This window comes from Camelus ferus, chromosome 32, assembly GCF_009834535.1.
Source record: "Camelus ferus isolate YT-003-E chromosome 32, BCGSAC_Cfer_1.0, whole genome shotgun sequence".
In the NCBI taxonomy this organism is placed as follows: Eukaryota; Metazoa; Chordata; class Mammalia; order Artiodactyla; family Camelidae; genus Camelus; species Camelus ferus.
Genome location: NC_045727.1, coordinates 13,728,919 through 13,752,223, shown reverse-complemented (window position 1 = coordinate 13,752,223; position 23,305 = coordinate 13,728,919). Strand labels below are relative to the sequence as shown.

Sequence of the window (23,305 nt, the reverse complement as noted above, 5' to 3'; positions counted from 1 at the left end):
GCTCTAAACTGTTTAACCTTCCTGCTTCCTCCAAGAGAGACTTAGTGTTGAGTACCTGCTAGCGTCCTTCTGTGGCCTAGGTAAATCTATAACCCTTTGTCTGGATAATAAAGTTCACCATATGCCAACATTGTCTTAAAAGGGTTCTGAGTTAAACATAAACAATTTTCAGACCGCTTCATGGGAAGGAATGTTATAAAATCTTTTCAGAAGATATTTTAAGATTAGGATGCTAATTTATTTGCTTGAGAAAGTTTGAGTCCTATTTAAAGATAGATGGCTGTAGTAGGTAGCTTTTGAAGTTTCCTTGTGATTCTTTAACTTTGTATTACGTTTCATATATTGAAAAGAAGTCTTGATTCAGTTAATATAAATAATATACCAAACAAACAACAGGATTTTTTTCATTATTAGTCAGTACATATTTTAACAATGTCAGACATGATAATGGCTCTAGATTTTGACGCAAATTTCTTCTGATTCCACTCAAGGAAGCTATAGCTAACATAGATTGGTTTTTACAAAGCTTAAGAAAAAATGAGCATGTTTCAACTGGATTTTTATCTTTTAAAATTAAGAATTTCTGTCTCTTTTACTAACTGAGATGAAAAGCAGGACAACTTGAGAATGAATAATTCAATTGATAGATTAAGTAACAGATCACATGGGAGTTCTATTTTTATTTTTTTGAGGAAACTCCACACTGTTTTTGATAGTGGCTATAGCAATTTACATTCCCACCAGCAGTTCATGAGGGTTCTTTTTCTCCGCAGCCCTTGCCAATGCATGTTATTTGTTTTCTTTTTGATAATAGCTGTTCTGACAGGTGTGAAGTGATATCTCATTGTGCTTTTGATTTGCATTTCCCTGATGATTAGTGATGTTGAGCACCTCTTCACATGTCTGTGGGCAGATCTGCATGTCTTCTTTGGAAGTATGTCTATTCAGGTCCTCTGCCCATTTTTTAATCAGGTTGTTTGTGTTTTTTTTTTTTTTGTTTTTTTTTTTTTTGGTGTTGAGTTGGCCTTTACTCTTCTTTATAGTGTTATCATCTATCAGTATATCCACTTGTTTAAAAGTTTTATATAAATGTAATCATGCTCTAGGTATCCTGTGATTTTCTTCTTTTGCTTGATCATCAAAAATGAAATTTATCCTACTGTATGTGATTGTGCATTCATTTTCACTGCTGTAGAATATTCTACTCTTGATAGACATTTTTAATTGTTAGAAGCATTTATATATATACACATCTCCTCATATACATATGCAAGAGTGTTTCTAGGGCATATACCAAAGAGTCCTAGGGCTTGTACACTTTTAATTTCAGTAGGTAATGCAAAACTGTTTTCCAAAGTAATTGTACAATTTATGCTCCACCAACTGTGGAGGGAATGCCCTACATTCTTGTCAGCACTTACTATTACCCAAGTTGATGTTTTTTCCCAACTACTGGATATGAAATGGTAATGCTTCATGATTTGATTTTGATTTGCATTTCCCTGATTGTTAATGAGTTTGAGCATCTTTTCATGTGTATTGGCCGTTCTGGTTTTCTTATGTATAAAGTAACTGTTCAAGTCTTCCATGCCTTTTTCTACTAGGTTATCTTTTCCTCACTGATTTAAAAAAATATGTTCTGAATAATAATTCTTTTTCACTTATTTATTTTGCAATTTTTTTCAGGTTTGTGTCTTGCTTCTTTACTTTTTAAGATATTTTTCCTAAGAGAAGCTCTTAATTTTAATGTAGTCAAATCCTTTCCTCTGATGTGTGCTTCTGGTTATTCTTAAGAAATCCTTCCTTATCTGAGGTCATTTATAATATTCTCCTGTTTTATTATACACATGTTAAAGTTTTCCTGTTTATATTTAGGTTTTTATTCCACCTAGAGTTAATTTTTATTTGGAGTTTATTTTTTACTTTATTTCCACTCCTTTTATATTTTTAAATCCAAGTATAATATACATACAGAAAAATATACGCATCATAATGATTTAGCTCAATAAATATTCACAAACTGAACACCTGGGCTAGGATGAGGGTGAGGCAAACAAGGTAAGAGAGAGTGCCTCCTTAAATTTTGCTTCCTAGGTATCTTGTTTGCCTCACCCTGTCCCAGTCCTACTGAATACACATGTGAAGTCAGCACCCAGATAAAGAAACAAACTACTACCAGCACCCCGAGAAAGCTCAGTCTTACTTTGCAGTCACTGTTCTACTCAACAAGTATCTCTCTCCTGACTTCTATTAGAATAGATTAGTTTCTCTTGTTTTTATTTTGTAGATGTGGAATCATGGAGTGTGAAACATTTTTTCACTGCTCTGAATGTTCTGAACATGTTTTTTTCGTGAAATATGTATGCATTTCTGGTGGGAATAGGATTGCTAGGAGCAGAATTGCTGGGTCACAGGATATGTGTACATTTAGCTTTAATAGATACTATAAAACCATTTCCAAGGTGATTGTGCCAGTTTATACTTCCATCTGCAAGTTTTGGTTGCTCCACATTCTCACCAACCATTGGCATTTTCCATCTTTTGAATTTTAGCCCTTCTGGTGGGTGTGTAGTGATATGTCATTATGGTTTTTAATTTGCATTTCCCTGATGACTAATGAAGATGGGTACCTTTTCATGTGTTTATTGGCCATGTTGGATATCTCCTTTTATGAAGTGTCTTTTCAAGTCACTTGTCATTTTTCCTATTGGGTTCTATTGGGGTTGTCTCTCATTCTTATGGATTTGTAGCAGGTCTGAATATATATTCTGCGTGTAAGTCCTTTGCAGATACATGTATTGGGAATATCTCTTCAATCTTATGAGTTGCCTTTTTACTCTCTTAATGGTGTGTTGTGATGAACAGAATATTAATTTTGTTTGGTTCAATTTATTAATCTTTTCATCTATTTTCTGCAGTTTTTATTTGAAAAATTTTGTCCACCCTAAAGTTTACAGAGATATGCTCTATGTTTTTCTCTAAAAAAAGGAGAAATAACTGCAGAAAAATGTAATTTTCAAAATTATAAGAGACCTCCATGAATAACTTCACACCAAAATATATGAATACTTGAAAATAGAGGAGAGAAAGATCAGTTATTTATAAATATTTTTGGCATGAAGTTATTCGGGGAGGCCTTCTATAATTTTTTAAATTGCTTCTGTTTCTGTAGTTATTTCCCTGTTTTTATACTGGTATTCATTTGTGCCCCATTTTTTTAATTATATTTGTCCCAAATCAGTATTTCTTATTACTCTATTCAAAATCATCTTTTAGTTACGCCAATCACTTATGTTGCTTTTTTTTTTTTTTTAATTCATGCTTTGCTCTTATCTTTGCCTTCTTCTATTTCTCTGGTTTGGTTTGTCTCCCTTATTGAAAACTGATCTTGCCATCAACACATAGACATATTCTACGAGTACCTCAAATTCAACATCCGACCAAACCTGCTCTTCCTCCCCCTAGGTTCCTTATCTTTGGGTTGCATTAAAACTTTACCAGAGAGCCTGACCAGGAATGTGTTCACCTCCTATTTCCTTCTCACTTCTCACACCCTTTTGGTTACCATTTCTATCTATTCCGTATTTGAAACATTTCTCAAGTCTGGCCCTGTCGCTGTTGTGCTGATTCAGGCTGTCATCATCGCTTTCTCGGTGAACGACAGCCGCGTCTCCTGAGTCTCCCTGAGGTCAGCGTTGCCTCTCTAATTTGTCTTCCAGAGTGCCAGAGAGTGAGGGTACTAAAACTATGATGTTCATTTTCGAATACTGCAAGTTGATTTATTTTGTGTACTTTCAAAGGGCAGAATAAGAGCCAGAAAATGAAAATTACATTGGCGGGGGCAGTGTGCAGAGGTTGATTTTGCCTCAGTAGAAGGAAGAACTTTCACTTTAAAAATTTAAAAGCAATATCATGATGATGTTAAAGTAATTTAAAAAGCAATGCAAATCTTCCAACTATCCTACCATCCTATCGGTACTGTCTTCATTTTGTATGTTGCATGCCCTCTAGTCATTTTCCATAGATACACATATTTGTATGTGATTTGAATCATGGTAGAAATATGAGTTTGTTTCATTTCCATACGTAACATGTTTTTAAATATTAATGACCTTTGTTTTTTCATTTAGTCACTTATTCTACCATTTCCCTACTTTTAAACATTTCAGTTAATTTCTTATTTTGCTATTATAAATAGTATTGTAATAAATACCTTTATATGCATGGCAGAATTTTCCCTTATTTTCTAAGGTATCAGAAGTGAAACTTACAGAGCCTAAAAATTTGTATAGCTCTCAAATGAGTATTATCACTTTCCAGAAGCTTCCAGGTTCCCTATTGCCTCAGGATGGATTTTCTAACAATGACAACTACTTGATAAATCTGGCTGTCTTGAGAAGGGTGAACTCTTTGTCACCAGCTGTGTTCCAGCACAGATACACACTGTGTTCAAGATGGAGTATAGATGATTGTCTCCAGGGTGTTGCAAGAGAAAAATCACAATTTAGGGGAAAGGTCTGAACTAGATGGACCTCTGAGATCCCTCTCATGCTAAGATTCTCTGGGTTATAGTTTGAATTTCTATTAAGAACATGATGTCCTGCTAAGCCCTGTGAGGAAAATTAAGACACATAAAATATAGTTTCTACCTTTGCGAGCTCTGGCTGAAGAGACAATACCTGCAGGGTAAAATAGGAAACAACACTGGAGAGTGTATGAATGAGAAATAATGTTAACTAACAATATTGAGCATTATTCGCAGGGCTTTACGTGTATTATCACTTTAAATTTTCCCAGGTGTTTTATGAGGCAGATTCCATTATTCCTGATTTTACAAATGAGGAGACTGGGACTTAGAGAAACTAGCCCAAGGCTACATATGCAGTGACTAAGTAACAGGGCCAAATTCAAATCAAGGCATCTGGACTCCAAAGCCTGTACTCTTAGGACACAGAAATCAGGATAAACTGGCACTGTGTAGGAAGGCTTCATTGAGTTGTTTTATGGATATATCGTTTTGACTGGCCGAGATTAAGGCAGAGGCCATTCCAGGCAAGATGGAAAGTACAGTATGGTCGCATCCGAACTTCTGTCTCTATGATCTGAAATTCCAGTATTGAACCTTCTACACCTTTCCCTGTATCCTACACAGCTTTGCTGAAATCGCTAGATTTTTAAAAACTTATTTAAATCATAAAATTTTCTATTAAAAATAGAAAGTTTACAAAATCTTGATCAAACAGCTTATACTGCCTTTTCACCAGTGATCCACAGTAAAGAAGTAATGTAACACAATCATCTTGTGAGACTATGATAAGAATGAAAAAAAATATTTTAATACAATTTTCTTTTCCAGGTTATTTCTTATCTTGGCTACAGAAAGATAAATATAAAAAGATTTCTACCACTAGTTGAAATTATTCAATATTTGTACTATTCACTTTCTGGTGTGATCCTTAAGATCTGAGGAACATCATAAAAGTGAGACGGTAATTCAGTAACGAATTCAGAAATGGTCAAAGCAGACAAACTTGAAATTTAAAAATTCTTACATTATAAGAACTCTTAAAACCTAACTCTACTTGGAAAATAGAACACAGAACCCAAATAAAGAGACCAAGGAATCCTAGAACAGAACAGGTTATGTAGAGCTGTTTGGAAAAACCTATCCTAAATGTGTCCTTATCACCTTATCTGCCTCTGCAGCATCTTCAGGACAGGCCTTCATTCCTTGTCGGGGGGGTTTGGACTGAAGGCCTAGGTAGGGAGGAGACACAAACACAGCAGCAGCTCACAGTACTCTGTGAAGCTGGACCTGTCTTCTCCGTCATAATCAGCTGGACGGACAGCAGTTGACGTATACACTAGAGAGAGAGTCTTGGTCAGGCTTCTTTAAAGAACTCACCTTTATGGTGACATGTTCTGGAACTGGAACTGGATGTAGAATCTTATTTAAATTTTATGCTAAGTTTAAATGCTGAGGGGAAAGTACTTCTTTCTAATAGAGGTAGTTAATCCAGGCTCCTTAAAAGCTTCTAACACATAACAGCTATGAAAAGACAGAGGGCTAATGTTGTACATGTCTATTTTAGAGACCAATAGTCCTGGTGTCTTAAGCCATACGGCTCTTTGGGAATTTGTATTTTTATCAATTTTTAAGTGGGGAGTCCATGTGCTATAATTTTCCAATTTTCTGAGATCTTTGTGAGTCTTTATATCTTCATGCTAGAAAGGATTGCTTTTTCTTTTTGATGAGTTCCACAAAAGAATGCATATACTATAACAATATATAGTCTACATGAATGCCTTTTTTTTCCTGTGTGAAAGCCAGTTCTCACCCTTTTGTGCTAACACGTTTGATTAAAGTACAAATGATTTGTTTTTGAGAAATTAGAATGTAAAATACATTGGTGCCAAAGTAAATGGTAACATTTAAGTGTGGAGTAGAAAGATATTTCCTGGAATTCCTTAGAATTGCTTTGTATTCTAGCCAGTGGATTAAAACAAGAGCTTTTTATTTAGAATGTACTTTCTCCCACCAAACTCTGAACTGAATTTTTGCATTTTTGAGGTATAGTCTGACAATTTTCATAGCATCACATCAGATGAAGCATATACGCCTTGTTTGATACAATGTAGTGGCAAGAATATCTTAGATTCTTGGAAGCAGAGTTGATTATTGAAAACAACCCAGTGCCCATCAATAGGTCAAGGGATTACAAGTTGAGGTATCTTTGTACATGAATTATTAGCAATAATAATAAAAAGAATAAATAACCAATAATGCAAAACTGTGAATGAAATTTTAAAAGTCAGAGAAAAAAGTCAGACAAGAGTACAGACTGTGTGATTGCATTTACATGAAATCCTAGAAGTAAAACAAATCTAAAATGATAGGAAACAAATTAGTGTTTGCCTAAGAGTGGGAGTTAGATGGTTAGTGCAAAGAGGCTCCCATCCTGGAATCTCACTGCATCAGTTTGATTCTTTGCCTCTCCCGTGTTAGACCTCTTGTTTCCTCTTCTTGATTTTCTCCCTCATTTCCAAGGAGCATATCCTCAGGTAACTTCCTTAGACAGGGGTGATGGGAGGTAAGTTTTTGAGATCTCACAAGCCCTAAAAACATCATTGTATTACCCTTATATTTGATTGAGAGTTTGGGTGGAAATAAAAATCTAGGTGGACAATTATTTTTCACGAGATTTTTGAGGCACTGTTCCTGTGTTCTAGCTTCTGGTGTTACTGTTAAGAATTTCCAATCCATTCTGGTTCCGAGTTTTTCTATATTTATCTGTTTTTTCCTGTCTGGATGATTTTTCCTCGGGTTTCTGAAATTTCATAATGTTGTGCCTTGATGTAGGTCTATTTTCATTAATTATTTGTGCTTGTCACTCAGTGGCCAATTAGAATCTGGTGATTTGTTTGCTCTTTCAGTTCTGGGAAATTTTCTTAAATTATTTCCTTGATGAAAATTATGTCCCCTCAAAACTCTCTATTCTCTTTTTGAATCTCCTAATATTTAGATAGTACACCTCCTGTACAGTTACTTTATTTTTAAAAGTCTTTTCTCTACAATTTTCCATATCCTTGTGCTTTGGTTCTGCTCTCATGGATAACTCTTCAACATAACCCTACTCTTCCACTGAGTTTTTAGTTGTGTGGTTGTATTTTTGTTTCCAAGACCCTTTTGTGGTTGTTCTCTAAGTGCCCCTTTTTGGCATCCTGCTCCTAGTCACGCTTACAGAACTGTCTCTCATCTCAGAAGATATTGCTCTCTCCAGATAGGTCTCTTCTCTCTGTATGTCCGTGCTTGTTTCTTCACTGTTTCCTCTTCGACCCCCATCCACCTTCCCTGCCTCTCTCTCCTCAGAAGGCCAAAGATGGCTGGTAGTCCTTGGTCATCTGCTCATATTTAACAGTGGGGACTGGAAAGCTCTGAGCTTGTGGGTGATTGTGGTTGTGGCTTCACTGTAGAATGGTACAGTCAGGCCTTTGGGGAGGAATGCTCAGTATTTGCATTTTTAAATCATTCCTCTTGGTCAGTTTCTTCAGAATCTATGTTGGCCACCAGTGTTTTGAAAGCCAAATAGAGACAGAGGGCTGAGGGTGTTTGCATTCAGTACGCATGCTTTCACTTAATTCCCCCATTTCCAGTGCCATAATCCTGCCTCAACTATGCTTTGGATCCCACTATCCAAACTCCTCTATCATTTCTCCAGAGAATAGGCTTCCAACTTTATGCCTGGGCGGGCAAGGGGCAACTATTTGGTTTTGCAAAGTTGAGGAAGGGGTCCCAGGATTCCAACTGCTTCATAAATGCCTTTTAGTTTGTCTTATTTTAGGTCCTCTACCCACCCTCTTTATCCCTTATTCCAAAAGCACCTGATGCTGGAAATTCTTTAGACTGATGTACATTTGGCTGGTTCTTGGTTTGCCCCACTGCTGGTTTAAGTTACCAGCTACATTAGCTACCTCTCATCCCTCTGCTTTCCAGCTTCTGAAATCTCATTGCTGTTGTTTTCTTATTTTTTCTGTCCTTTGGGGTTTCTACTATATAAATAAACTTCTTTACTGTCAGTCTAGCGAGGTTTGGGGAGGAAACTAAATAAATGTGCATGTCAATCTACTATCTTTACCCAGGAGTCAGTAAATATTTTCCTAAAAAAAATAAATACATCAAGAATTAGTTTATAGGACCAGCAATGTATTTTTTTTTCTTTAAGCATTTTGGTCTGAAGACTAAAGATATTATTACTTACTTTAGCCAGGATTTCTGAGACTTGGTTAAAGTAGTACTTAGCAATTTTTACATGAAAAACACTTCATACTACTATAAAGATACTATAAAATCATATTTGAAGAATTGAAGTCTAAATGGTCTCAAGAAGAGATATTAGCTCAAATTTTTCCACTTGGAAATAAATACCTCAGATGGGTAGAGGCCACTGGAGATAATAATGAAATATCTGAAATTATTTGCATGTTTAAAATTTTTCATTCATACTCTATCTTTTCAGAGCTTGCCACAACAGCCATAGTCTCAATTTAGGGGGAGGGGGGTATTGGTTAAAGATAGTTTGAAAGTCCACAAAGATACTTTCCTATTAACTTCTAAGAACACACAGAGATCAAATTCTTCTGCTTGGTTTTGGATGCTTTGTGTCATACTCCTGGCATTTTTTGAAAGCAAGACTGTGAAATTCTCAGAGTAGAAGGAGAGGAGGAAACTTTGAATGAAGTTTTCTAAACATTAGGTAGAAAAGCCTTCACGTGATCCTGACTGTCCCTCTGGTTACTGTGCTCTTTCCTTCCTTTCCTTACCAAATTTTTCCTTCGTGTTTCCTAACATTGACTATTTAATGAAGAGATCTCAAGTCTAATTCATTGTTCATTCTTCTTGACCTGTTTTATGATGTTGACTATGTACTCTCTTTTAAATGTTCCTTCTTATTTCTGTGACATTACACTTCTTATTCGCTTCCCATGTCTGACCTGTCATCTGTTTCTCTCTGTTACCTTTGTTCCTTCTCCCACCCCTAATTGTGGGCAAACCCCAACCTCTTCAAGGTCTCTGACCATATACTCTCCAATGTCTACCTACTTTACTTTGGAGGATTTACCCATTCTCAGGGCTTTAATCATCACATGTATGCTGTTGACTCTCAAATGTCTTATCCTGAGCCCTAACCATGCCCCAGGGCTTCAGTTCTATATCATTTCCACTTTGATGTCCTACTGTCATGTCAAACCCAGTAACTCATCTTTTTATTCACCACTGCCCTCCCCTTTCCACACCTGAACAAGTTTCCTTATCCAGTTTCCCTGCCTCTCGGCATCACTTTTATCCTCTCAATATCTTAAGTTCAGAATCTTGAAATCATTCTTATTTAACCAGGTATCAATATTGCCCCAAGCTTTCCTTTTCCAGTCTGTTCTTACCGCCAAAACTCAAGGCCAGGCCTTCATCCTCTTGCATTTGAATTCCTGCCACAGCCTCCAGGCTCTCCCACAGCCTCCTGCTCCATCCTGCATACCAATGCCAGTCTAATGTCCTTTAAATACAGCTTTCACCATTATCACTTCCCTAATCAAAATATCTCATGATTGCTAGTTTCTACTGCATCAAGTCTAAACACTTCCACCTGGCTTTCAGGCTGCTCATGATCTGGCTCCACCTTATCTGTCTTATTTCCCACCCAACTTGTTCCCCCTTCCTTGAGTTAGGTCAGTTTTCTTATGGTCACAAAACAAGACAAATTCCTTTCTGCCTCCCTATCTTAATGAATATACTTGCTTTTGCCTGGAATGCCTTTCTTCTTTTCATTGACCCAAATCATATCCATCTTGCAAGAGAACTGTCTCTGCTTGCTCTGTCTACTTCCTTGCCTTCCATTCTCTTTAACCCACTTCAATCAGGTGTTTGTCCCCACTACTCCACTGTCCAATACACATTCTTATTATTCTCCTATCATTAGTCACTTCTTCAGCCTTTCCTATCTTGGTACATAACACCATCATTTACCCACTTGCTCTAACTAAAACTCTAGGAACCATCCTTTGTTCTTCTCCCTCGTAACCCACATCCAGTCCACAGCAGGTCCAGTGAGCTCTCCTTTCAAAATGGATTCAAATCTGACCACGTCTCGCTATTTCACTGCAGTCCCCTTGCTTTCAGTTTTGCCCTCACACAGATTATTCAACATAAAGCATCCAGAGTCATCTTTTAAAGATAAATCTGCTCATGTCACTTCACTTTCCATGGCCTTCAAGACCATACCTGGTCTGCTCTAGCCCAAGGCTCCGACCCTAGCTCCTGCCGATTTCCTTTATCACCAGCTTCTCTGGCCTTCTTTCTGTTTCTAGAACAAACTAAGGTTATTGACATCTCACTTACACATGGACATTTCAAAATAATCATTAGTAGGTTTGCAAAGAATAAACGTCTTTAGTTTTTATGATGTATGTCAGTAAAATATATATTAACAGGAAAAACCAAGAAAATATACAATCTTTTTTCTGAAGTTAATATTTTATATAAATTTATTTTTATTTTGAAACAATCTCTAGTCCACAGAAAAGCTGCAAGTATGACACAAATAATGTTTTTTCCAAACCAGTTGTTTAACCGCCCCTGAATGCTGTAGTGTGCAATTCCTGGGAGCATGGACATTCTTCTGCATGATCACAATACAACCACGAAAACCAGGACATTAACTTTGCTACTTTATTATCACCTAACCTTTAGACTCCATTCAAATTTTTCCAATTGTCCCAATAATGTCCATTATATCAAAAGGAACCTCATTAGATAACATGTTGCATTTAGTTGTTAAATTTCTTCAGCCTCCTTTAGCTTGGAATAGTTCTTCAAGTCTTTCCTTGACTTTCATGACCTTGACATGTTTTTACAGAATAGTCCAGTTATTTTGTAGGCTGTCCTTCAGTGTGAGTTTGCCTGATGTTTACCCATGATCAGATTCAGGGTACACATCTTCTTCAAGAATAGCACAGAGTTGAATCGAGTTCTGATGGCTTCCTGTCAAGTGGTGCATGATTTCCATTTGTCCATCACTGATGAAGTTGGTCACTGAATATGGTGGTTTCTGCCAGGCTTCTCTACTGTACAATTACTCTCTTCCCCTTTGTAATGAATAAGTAGTAGAGGGAAGCCCTTTGAAACTATGTAAGTTATCCTGTTCCTCATCAAACTTCCCGTTTATTCATTATTTATTTAGGGCAATAGAGACTCGTGGGTGCCTGTTTTACCCATTACTCTCATTATTTATTTTGATGCTCTCATTGTCTCAGATTTTGCCAGTGGGAGCCCCTTCAAGCTTCTGTCATGTTCTCTGACAAGTCCCACTCCTTGCATTCTGGCACAACGAATTGTTCCAGGCTCATCTGGTACTTTCTCTGTTTCAGTCCTGGAATTAACCATTTCTCTGTGGATCACTGGGTTTTTGGTAGTTTCTTGTGGGAGCCAAGATGTGGGCTCTCTCAGTGGACAGAGCTGGAGAACATATGCATAGAGAATACACGTCTGAATACACACACACATATACAGTCACCCCTCCATAGCTGTGGTTTCCACATCTGTGGATTCAACCAACTGCAGATCAAAAAAACCCAAAAAACAAAAAAACCCCCCAGCAAGTTCCAAAAAGCAAAACTTGAATTTGCCACACATCAGCAACTATTTACATATCTAGAGATGATTTAAAGTATATGGGAGGATGTGTGTAGATTGTATGCAAATACTCTACCATTTTATATAAGGGACTTGAGCATCTAAGGATTTTGATGTCTGAAGATTTTGGTATCCATGAGGTCTTGTGAGCAATTCCCCATGGATTCCAAGGGATGACTATACATATATATAAATGTCTTTATATAGAAATCCACGAATTCACACCTCTACCTCCAATTCAAAACCAGTACTACAGAAATCATTCTAGTTTTCTCACTTTCCATATTTGTAATTTCTTTCTCCACCAGTGAGAAACCTGGCTACCATTATACTTGACATATTAACTTATTTTATCGGTCTCCTCGAATGGAACCCAACTCCCATCCTTGCTACCTGATCCCAACACATGCAGATACCAATCTCACCCTGCTCGGACTCTGACATCCTACAGTGGGTCACCCATACTTCTGAGGACCCCTCTTTCTATTTGACCCGTAACACTTCATGCCAGGCCTGTCCTCCACAAGGATGCCCTCCTCACCCTGCTCAGACTCTGACACCCCTCCATGCACAGTCTATCTGGCTCTGCCACACTTAACACTGGCATTAGGACTGAACTAACTGCTCATCAAGGGACAGGAAGAGGAAGAAGAACTAAGGCCAACATTTTATTTAGAAAAAGCTTTCTAGTTAGTATAGATCTGACTGCAAATTGAGAAGGCTACAATATTTCTGTTTCCTTTCTCCTAAAAAAGCATATATTATCAATATCAATTGGTCTGAAATTCCATAGAAATTAGTGGACAAGAAGCCAGATCATTCCTGAAAGAATATCTAACCTAGGTCAATGTATAAACAAAACACCCAATAAAAAAGAAATATTTCTTCACATTTTTTTCCTCTTTTTGTTCAGATATTTTGGTATTATGGACACAGCTTCAGAATCACTACCAAGTGCTAATGATTATGGTAAATTCATGAACCTTACATTTTTGAAGATAGTGGTTTCTGATGCCTGGGGCTCAAGATGAATTTTATCTTTTAAAACTGAGAAATGCAAATATTTCATCACAATAGCACTATTGTCATTCCGTTAGACCTCTGCAAGATTGCCCTTGATAACCCTTTCACAGAGAGGAAGCGCTAGTGAGAAGTCAGGATGGTGCCATCAGAGAGACTGCAGCCCCAGAGACCACAGCTTTCCCAGGACAAAAATACCCAAGTTTGCCTCCAAATCCTTTAAAGATATAAACTAACCATTTCAAGAAGTAGCTTTCTCATTCCTACTCTTACTCCAAATTTTCTTTGTCTGAGAAAGGCAAATTTAGCCTGTCTTCTAAATCAAGACATGATATGACTGGACTTGTGTTTAATTCTAAGCCAAAACATTCCCAAACTCCCACTGCATTCCTGGGAAGCCCTAAATGCTGTGGAAGTGCTCTCTGGGCCATGTCTCATTCCTTTAGTGAGTCAAGAACTCTCCATCTGTACCCTCTCAGGGACCATGAAAAGGGAACATGCCTTCCGTGACTGCTCCCACCAGGTGGGTCCAGATTAGCTTTACAATCCACTTACGAGGAAGCTAACAAGGCTCCTCTGTGGGTGTGTGAGCACACTTTACAGAACTGCTGATGACCTCATGAGCCAAAGAAAGCAGGTCTCACATTGTGGACTAAGCCTAAATATTAATACTACTTTATATTTATGTAGTGTCTTTTTTCCAAGGAACTCCAACCTCTTTACAGACATTATGTCATTAATCCTCAAAGCATTGCTGTTTGGTACATGGCAAATATTATCTTCCCCCCCCTCTTTTTTTTTTTTTTTTACTGTGATGGAAACTTGCAAGTCAGTGATGGAACCCAGCCCCCTAGTTCTCAGTCTTTGCCCTATACTGTGAAAATAACCAGATGAATAATTTTTTCAAGCTTATTCATTGCTTCTTGGGTGGGATTTGAGAGGATGTCAGTTTGTATGTGTTTCAGTTTTCAGTGCCACTGCTGCATTTACAGGAACACTAGGAGTTTCTAGCTGAAATTTGAAGTAGAAGACTTGTTATTGAATATGTAATCTCACTTATCACTCAGAGATCCCTTAAACGTCTTACATCCTAAGATAAATTAGATTTTTTTAATCCCTATGCCAGTTTAGGGCACATTTCATTAGTAGCAACCACATATTCACCAAAATCAGGCAATGCTCAACTAGATACAACCAGTTTGTACTAAGAGATTAACATGTACCAGATAATGTGCCAAACATTTTCATATACATGCTCTTATTTTACATACTTAGTATTCAATGAGAACCTGTTAGATTAAGTCCTGGGTGCATGGAAACACTCTCAGAGTAGGGCAAGGAAAAAAAGGCACTAACAGAAATAAGGCCTCCGCTGCCACATTCTCCCGTGGCACACATCCCACCCCCGGCCCCAAAAGAGCTCAATTAAATCTCATTCCCTTAGTGGAAATACCCAGCATAAATATTTCCACAAAAAGGGAAAATGTGGGCAAATTCTAAAAACCACTATGAATTAGCTCAATATCCACCAAAAAAAAAAAAAAAACAAAAAAACCAATAACTTAAAAGATTGGTTTCTGCACATTCAACAGTTAATGCAAAGCACAGAGAAGAGAACAAAACAGGACTGTATCTAATGATGATGAGTATTTCTTGATTTTACTTGGTTAGACACTTCCTAATCAGGAATATTAGAACCAGGAGTTATGAACTATGGTGGCATAACTTTAAACACTCACAGAAATCAGTTTCACATCTCATTTTTCAATTCTTTTATATAACCCACTGTCCTGTTGTTTTCCAAACTGGTGGATGTCTTTACACTGCTGAATTAGAAAATGACAGTGAAAAGAGGGGTCCTGGGGGAAATTAGAAAAAAAAATTCTTCTTCTAAAACAAGGAGAAACTTTCAACTTTTAATCTTTAAATTCTGAAAGCCTCAGAGTGAAAATGTGCCAGATGCCCTGCAACAACAATACTATCCCACTCTACTCTCTGGCCCAGGCTGATTTGAAATAGCCTTACATTTCTAAATAAATAGTGTTTAATTTGAAACTGAACAGCCATTCCCCATCATGGAAAATCTTTATAGGTTGGAAAATATGTACAGTATGTCATACTTCAGGTATAGAATCTAGCCATGTTCTGTAGCATAGCTACATTGCAGTTTATACTCAACAAACTTGGGTTTGTAGGAAAATACATTCATATTCTAAATGTTTGTTTTTTTTTCTTTGGAAATATTTTCCAAAGGAATATTCTGTATCCCAAGAAAAAAACTTAGTGATGGGGAAACTGAGAAAATGGTAGTCCGAAAAAGTGATGTTTGCCCTAGAAGAGTTACTATGCATGGTTGTGTTGATTGTGCCCAATCCTAGGGCAGTCTAAAACATAAACAGCAATGTGAATGGCGCCCCCTGGAGGTGAGCAATGCCTGGCAGCCCCGATGTTAACTAATTAGTAAAGCTTTGAAAATGTTCCTGTTTTTTTTTCTCAGATTCACAACGAAGGCAAGTTGTAAACTGCAGTGGGACTTTTATTATTAATCCCTATGTTTTTGTGTGTATGCAAGTTCTTAGTTTCTCCTCTCCACATTGGTTTTAAAAGACTTCCCTACTGACTGAGCCTCAACACACTGGCCTGGCATTCTCCCAGCTCTAGGTTTTCATGAGTCAGGGAAAATGCATACTGTTTTGAGAAGAGACCCGTCAGATATGCTGGACCAGGGCTGGGCTCATTTGTGAAGTCCCTCCCCCCATTGTCCTTCTCCCTCTACCTTCCTACAGTGTCCTGCTTGTGTCTGTTTACACCATGTGTTAGATGTTGGTTAGCACATCTGTGTTCCTCACTACCTTGAAACAACCCCTCCCCTGTAGTCCTGCTGCCCCCTCACCACCACAGCACTTAGTGTGGCACCTGGATCTCTGCTCTCCTGACCTCTTTCCTACCCTCTACTCTTTGGTTCTCTTTCCTTTCCTTTAGTCAGGAGGAAAACATGTGGTGTCTAGATGGGGAGGATAATTGGAGGAATGGGAAGAAAGCCCGCCTCCATAAGATATGAGACCAGGAGGGACCCTGCTGGCAGGTCTGTGTTCCTTGGTCACAACACTCCACTCCCTCATTTATTCTTGCTGTGGCCAGGCCTGATCCAGCTTTTAGTAAAACAATCTGAAGAGGATAATATTGTGAATTTTATAGCATTTTTTTAAGCGGTAGAGTTGGTTTCAAAGGAAAACAGAACAGTTTCTGGAAGGATGTACAGGAAACTGGTAACAGTGGTTGCCTTCTAGGTGGGGAATTGAGTACCTCTGGGATGGCAAAGAGATATTTATTTCTGTATCTTTATTTTACACTGTATATCTGTATTTTCCATTTTGATTAAATTTCATACTATGTGACTGTATTTGTTATTGAAATAGATAAATAAAATCAAGAAAAAGGAAGCAGGCAATTAAATAACTAGATGTGAACTGAATTGATGCCATGGAAAGTTCTGTTAACTATAGGAAAGGATTCAAATATATTAAAAAAATAATACAAGTAGATCAGAAAGAGAGGTCTGATTATTTTCATTTTGTCTTAGAAACTTTGAAAATGTTTCACTTCTTGCTGGAAAAGTAAGATAAAAATTAAGTTTAAATGTCCATCCCTCATGTAAAGCTTATCCTCACTCTGAACACTCAACTACTTCTTTTTAGGAGTTTTCTTCTTCTTTTTTCTCTTCAAGTGAACTTAGGGCCAGTTTAAAGTGAAAATCTGACTTCTTAGTGGATGTGTCTTTGCCTCCTCACCTCCCCCTGTATGGAAGAACTATTCAGAGGTTGCCAGAGCTCCTAAGGGTCGTCTTCTTTGCCCTCTCCTTCCTGCCAGCAAGCGTAGGCCGTCATGACAAAAGGTTTGGATATCACACTGATAGAGATCTTCCATCTCAGACATCTTTATTACCAGAATCGCCTTTTCCTGTATATTTTATGGGACCTATCTCTATAGTCATTTCTGTACTTACAGTTACACTATGTTCCTTTCAACATGTGCTGAAGCACTTTATACAGACTCAGATTCAAGCAAATGACCTACATAGCAAATCTGTGAGAAGCTGGCTATTACATTTCCAATTCTGTATCTATTATCAGTTCATCTCTTTTTTGAAGAATCAGCAAACCTGTGTCAAGTTTAGCACGTCTAATAACACCATCATGTCATTGCCTGTAGGTTTCCTCCTCCAAGCCACAAACCAAAAATAACATTTTCATTTTTATAATTACTTCAAGTATGTGCTTGAGTGTGTTTCTATGTGTTTTACATGTCTACCTTTAGCTACCACGGAATTAATAGTTGATTACTCAGGCATTTGAAGGTAGGAAAGTATTGAAAAGTATCTAATGATAGTTTAGGATACCTTATCATTGCAAAAGATAAGCCAAACAAACTTTAAGGTTTTTTATGTTCTTTTATTACCTTTCCAGTTTACAAATAAAAATAGTTTTGTAATAAAGCTTTCATCACATTGAAATAAAGGAAAACAAAGAGATGAAGTAATAAAGCATGTTGATTATAAACATATCAATTAATAGAAGATATAATTTTAGCAGAATAAGCAAATTAATACATAACTTCATATTTTTAACATCACTTTAATTAGACAAGTTATACATGAATACATTCTCATAGATAATTTAAAAACTACCAATAAAGATATTCCATACCTTTAACATTGTATTTAGAACACACATTTATACAAGATGTGCTGTCCAATATCCACTAGCTACATGTGGCTATTAATCACTTGAAACGTGGCTAATTTGAGATGCGTTGTAATTGTAAAATATAAACTGGATTATAAAGACTTCATATAAAAAATGTAAAAAATCTCAATTTTTATGTTGATTACATAGTGAAATAATATTTTCTATATACTGGATTAAATAATTAGTAAAATTTAATTTCACCTGTTTCCTTTTACTTTTTAAAATGTACTACTATAAAATTTAAAATTTTATATGTGGCTTATAATTGTGTCTTGCACTCTACTTCTTTTGGACAGCACTATGTACATGTACAGATATGTGTGCATATATACCGTATACACACACACATATATGCATTTATTTGTGGATATTTTAAAAGCATAAATAATAATAATATCTTTTCCTTAAACTTGCTTTTTTCACTTAACATATATCTTAAGAGATTTTTCCTTGTCAGTATATTTAGATTAACCCCATTCTTTTAAAATACTGCATAGTATTCCTTAGCAGGAAAATGTTCTAGTTTGTTTCAATTTTCTGCTATTAATAGAACATTCAAGTTGTTTTCACTTTTCTTTAGGAACATTGTTTCGGGGAATGTCCTTAAACGTGAGTCTGTATGCATATGGGAACTTTTCTCTAGAATAGATAACAAAGGGTCAGAGGATACGTGTATTTGAAGTTTTTATAAATCCTCCAGATTGTCCTGTTCAAAGACTGAACCACCACAAGAAATATGTTTTTCTTAGAGTTTCATCTTTTTTTAATCACATGCACTTTTACTTTTATTTTTATTGTGGCAAAATATATATAACATAAAAATTTTCATTTTAACTATTTTTTAAAGTGTACAGTTCAGCGGCATTAAGTACATTCACATTATTGTTAATCATTTCCAGAACCTTTTTCATTTTCCCAAACTCATACTCATTCAACGCTAACTCCCCATCTCTCTCCACAACCGCTGGCAACCACCATTCTACTTTCTGTCTCTATGAATTTGACTGCTTTGGGTACTTCATATAAGTATAAGTATGAAGTACCTGGAATCATATACTTGTCCTTTTGTGACTGGCTTATTTTACTTAGCATAATGTCTTCAAGGTTCATCCATGTTGTAGCATGTATCAGAATTTCCTTCCTTTTTGAGGCTAAATAATATTCCATTGTATGTATGAACTACATTTTGTTTACTCATTCATCCATCTGTGAACCTTTAGGTGGCTTCCACTTTTTGGCTATTGTGAATTATGTTGCTATTGAGTGTACAAATATCTGTTCAAGTTTATGCTTTCAGTCTTTTGGGTATATACTTAGAAGTGAAATTGTTGGATCATATGGTAGTTCTATTTTTAAATCTATGAGGAACTGCCATACTGTTTTCCACAGCAGCTGCACCATTTTACATTCTCACCAGCAATGCACAAGCGTTCCAATTTCTCTACATCATCCCCAGTACTTGTTAATTTTCTGAGTTTTTTGTTTGTTTGCTTTACCAATAATCATCCTAATGGATGGGAAGTGATATCCCACTGTGGTTTTGATTTGCATTTCTTTAATGATTGGTGATGTCAAGAATCTTCTCATTTGCTTATTGGCCACTTGTATATCTTCTTTGGAGAAATGCCTATTCAAGTCTTTTGCCCAATTTTTAATCATATTGTTTGTTTTGTTGCTGTTGAATTGTACGAGCTCTTTATATATTCTGGATATCAATCTCATGTATTATTTGCAAATATTTTCTCTTATTCTATGGGTTGTCTGTCTCTTGGTAGTGTCCTTTGATGCACAGAAGTCTTTAATTTTGATGAAGTCCAATTTATTTATTTTTTCTTTTGTTGCCTGGTTTTGGTGTCATATCCATGATATTCTTGTCCAATCCAATGTCATGAGGCTCCCTTCTACATTTTCTTCTATGAGTTTTATAGTTTCTACTTCTTACATTTAGGTCTTTGATCTATGTTGAGTTAATTTTGTATGTGGTATGAGTCCAACTTCATTCTTTTGCACTATTTGTTGAAAAGACTTTCCTTTCCCCATAGAATGCTCTTGACATCCTTGTTGAAAATCATTTGACCATATAAGTGAGGGTTTATTTCTCGGCTGTCTATTCTGTTCCTTGGTATATATGTCTGGCTTTATGCCAGTATCATGTTTTGATTACTGTAGCTTTGTAATAAGTTTTGAATCAGAAAGTGTGAAGCCTCCAATTTTGTTCTTCTTTTTCAAGGTTGTTTTGGCAATTCAGGGTCTCTTGAGATTTCATATGAATTTTAGAATGATTTTTTCTATTTCTGAAAATAGAAATTCCTATTTCTCAAAAAAAATGTCATTGGGGTTTTGACAGGGATTGTATTGAATCTGTAGATTGCTTTGGGTAGTAATGACATCTTAACAATATTGTCTTCCAATTTAGGAACATGAGATGTCTTTCCACAGTTTTATCATTTTATATTTTGCTGAGGAAGGTCTTTGGAATGCTAAAGTTATAAACAAAATTTTCCATGTTTTTTTCTAACAAGTTTTTCTATATCTTTTTCTAATAAAGTAGATTTGCTTTTTTACTTTTGGCTCCCTAAAGTAGCTGGGATTTTTTTCCCCCTCATGTGAGAAAGTTTTTCCATTGTGTTCGTACCACTTGAACTGTCTGCCCTTTTGCTGCTAATTTGAATGCCACTTTCATCATAAATTAAAAACCCACAGATAGATAGGTTTGTTTTAGACTTGCTGTTGCATTTTATTGTATTGCTCCATATGTCTCCTCCTATATTACTACTATTGCATTTTAATTACTCTATGTTTATGTTTTGCTACCTGGAAGGGCCACTCTTTTCCCCTCATAGTTCTTCTTTTCCAAAGTATTTTAAAGATTTTCCTGTACATCTTTGCTTCTAGATGACTATTAGAATCACCTTAATAATTTATACAGTGTCTTTCACACAGTAGGTATCAAAAACCATTTTATTCCAAAAAACATATGATTGGGATATTGATTGGGATTGCATTGATTTAATAAATCAGTCTTGGGAAAACTGTGACAGTTTTACAATAATGAGTCTTTGCATTTTGAGGAAAATGGATTTCTAACTTCTGTATTCCTATTATCACCACGGTCCCTAGGAAACTTGCTTGCTTGGATTACACCAAGATTGCTGTTGTAAAGCAGTTCTAACAGAACTTCTGTGATGATGAAAATGTTCTGTATCTGTGATGTCTGAAATTGGTTGTTCAACACGAATTAAACACTCACATGTGGCTATTGAACACTTGAAATATGACTAAAGCGACTGAGGAACTGAATTCTAAATTTTATTTAATTTTGGTTAATTTAAACTTAAATGGTCATGTGTGACTAATGGCTACGATACCAGTGCAGCTTTAGGATGTGTGACTCACTGTGTGAATGAATACTTTCGTAGGTAGTAGAAGGAATTATTGATACCTACTGTGTGAAAGACACTGTGTAAAGCATTGCAGAGAGTCTAAAGATCATAATATCAATACAAATGAATTCCTAAAGCACTAAAAACCCTGTCCCAGGTAAAGAGCAAGTTGTTTACAAATATTAATGCTGCCAGGAAAACACAATGACAAAACGTGCTGTGTGTATTTGCTCAGGAAAGAATGCTCATACCAGATTAAAGGAGTAGGAAAGGCTCTGTGGATGAAATAGTTTTAGAGAATGACATTGAAGGACTTATTCAAAATTCAAGAGAGTAAGTTAGAGAAGATTTCTGTATTCTGAAGTGTGGAGGAAATAGAGAAGTGGGAAAAGAATGGGGTGTGTTTGGGGAGTAACTGTTTTCGTTTCCTAGGGCTGCTGTAACAAAGCACCACAAATTCAGTAGCTTAGAATGTCAGGAACGTATTCTCTCCTTGGAGGCCAGAAGGCCACAGTCAGTGTCATTGGGCTGAAATCAAGCCACGCTCCCTTGGAAGCTCTGCGGGAGAGTCTGTTCTTTGCTTCTTCCGGCTTCTATGGCTGCTGGCATTCCTTGGCCTGTGGCCACATCACTCCAGTCTCTGCCTCGGTGGTCACACTGTCTTCTCCTCATCTGTCAGTATTCAAATTTCCCTCTGCTTCCCTCTTAGAAGGATATATGTGCTTATATGTAGGGTCCACCTGGAAAATCCAGGATCATCTCTCCATCCCAAGATCCTTAATCACATTTGCAAAGACTGCCCCCCCCACCCCATTTTTTGCCATATAAGGTAACTTTCACAGGTTCCAGGGACTAGGATGTGGACATATTTTGGTGGCCCACTCCTCATCCCACCACAAGGACCCAGTTTGGCTGGCGAAGGGATACCTGTGGCGGTAGGAATGGTAACAGCCCTCAGTCACTGAATGACTTGCATGTGTGAGATGTACCAGGCACTCTCTCTGTGCTATTTTCATTTACTCATTACAAGAACTCTGTGTAGGCATTAGGAGATGAGAGAGGAATCTAGGGTGACTATGTTTTCTACCTTTGATGACTGGGAAATAGTGATTAACAGAAATTGAAAAGTCATGAGGAAAAATTGGTTACAAAGGAAAATCAATGAACTCAGCTTTGGCTTAGTTTGAGGTCCCAGGAGGCTATGCCCTAAAATGGTCAACCCCAGACAGAAGCCTAAGAACCCTGCACAGAGCCCTGATGGCCTCTCCTACACTTTCCTCCCTGTGTTTTCCCTTTTGGGTTGAAGAAGATAATTATAAGGAGCACTAAATTTGAAATCAGGAGACCTGTGTTCAAGACTTCCACTTACTGAGTGTGTGAACTAGACATTTCACTTCTCTGAGCTTCAGTTTCTACACCTGTAAGAGAGGAATAAAAGCCTCCCTGTCCTCACACAGTTATTGCAAAGAATAAATGAGATAACATTTGTTATATTCTTAGAATAATCTGTTGTAAACATTCAAATGTTTGTAAAAATAAGAGAAATTTTTAAATATGTCAAACTTAAATATTTTAATTTGAAGGTAATATATCTCAAAGTTATCTGGATCCTAAGCAATAGATAATAGTTTTAGAAGTCTGTTATTGGCTCCTTCCCCATTGTCCATACTTTCACCACGTAAGTGTCTTAGGTGCCACCCAAGACCAATCCCCTACCTTTAAGTAGATGACATAAACTCTACTTTGTAAGAAATGATTAAGTCCACCAAGTGTGAATCATTCACTTTCCTGCCCCCATATTTAAAGATGTACCTATCTCTGTATCCACTTTTATCTCCTTCTTTCCAGACCTCAGGTAATATCCCATCTTTTGTCCAGAGTGAATACACTTTCTATATGTGCACTTGATGCAGTTTCCTCCACCGCTGAGCTCCTGGTCACAGTCAGTGTCTTCAGTTGGACATCTC

The 23,305-nt window shown here is 36.8% G+C and overlaps 1 protein-coding gene across 1 annotated transcript in view; it reads left to right on the top strand.

Moving 5' to 3' along the window:
- Positions 1-23,305, top strand: part of HORMAD2 (HORMA domain containing 2) — a 48,869-nt gene that overhangs the window by 19,145 nt on the left and 6,419 nt on the right. The window lies entirely within an intron of this gene.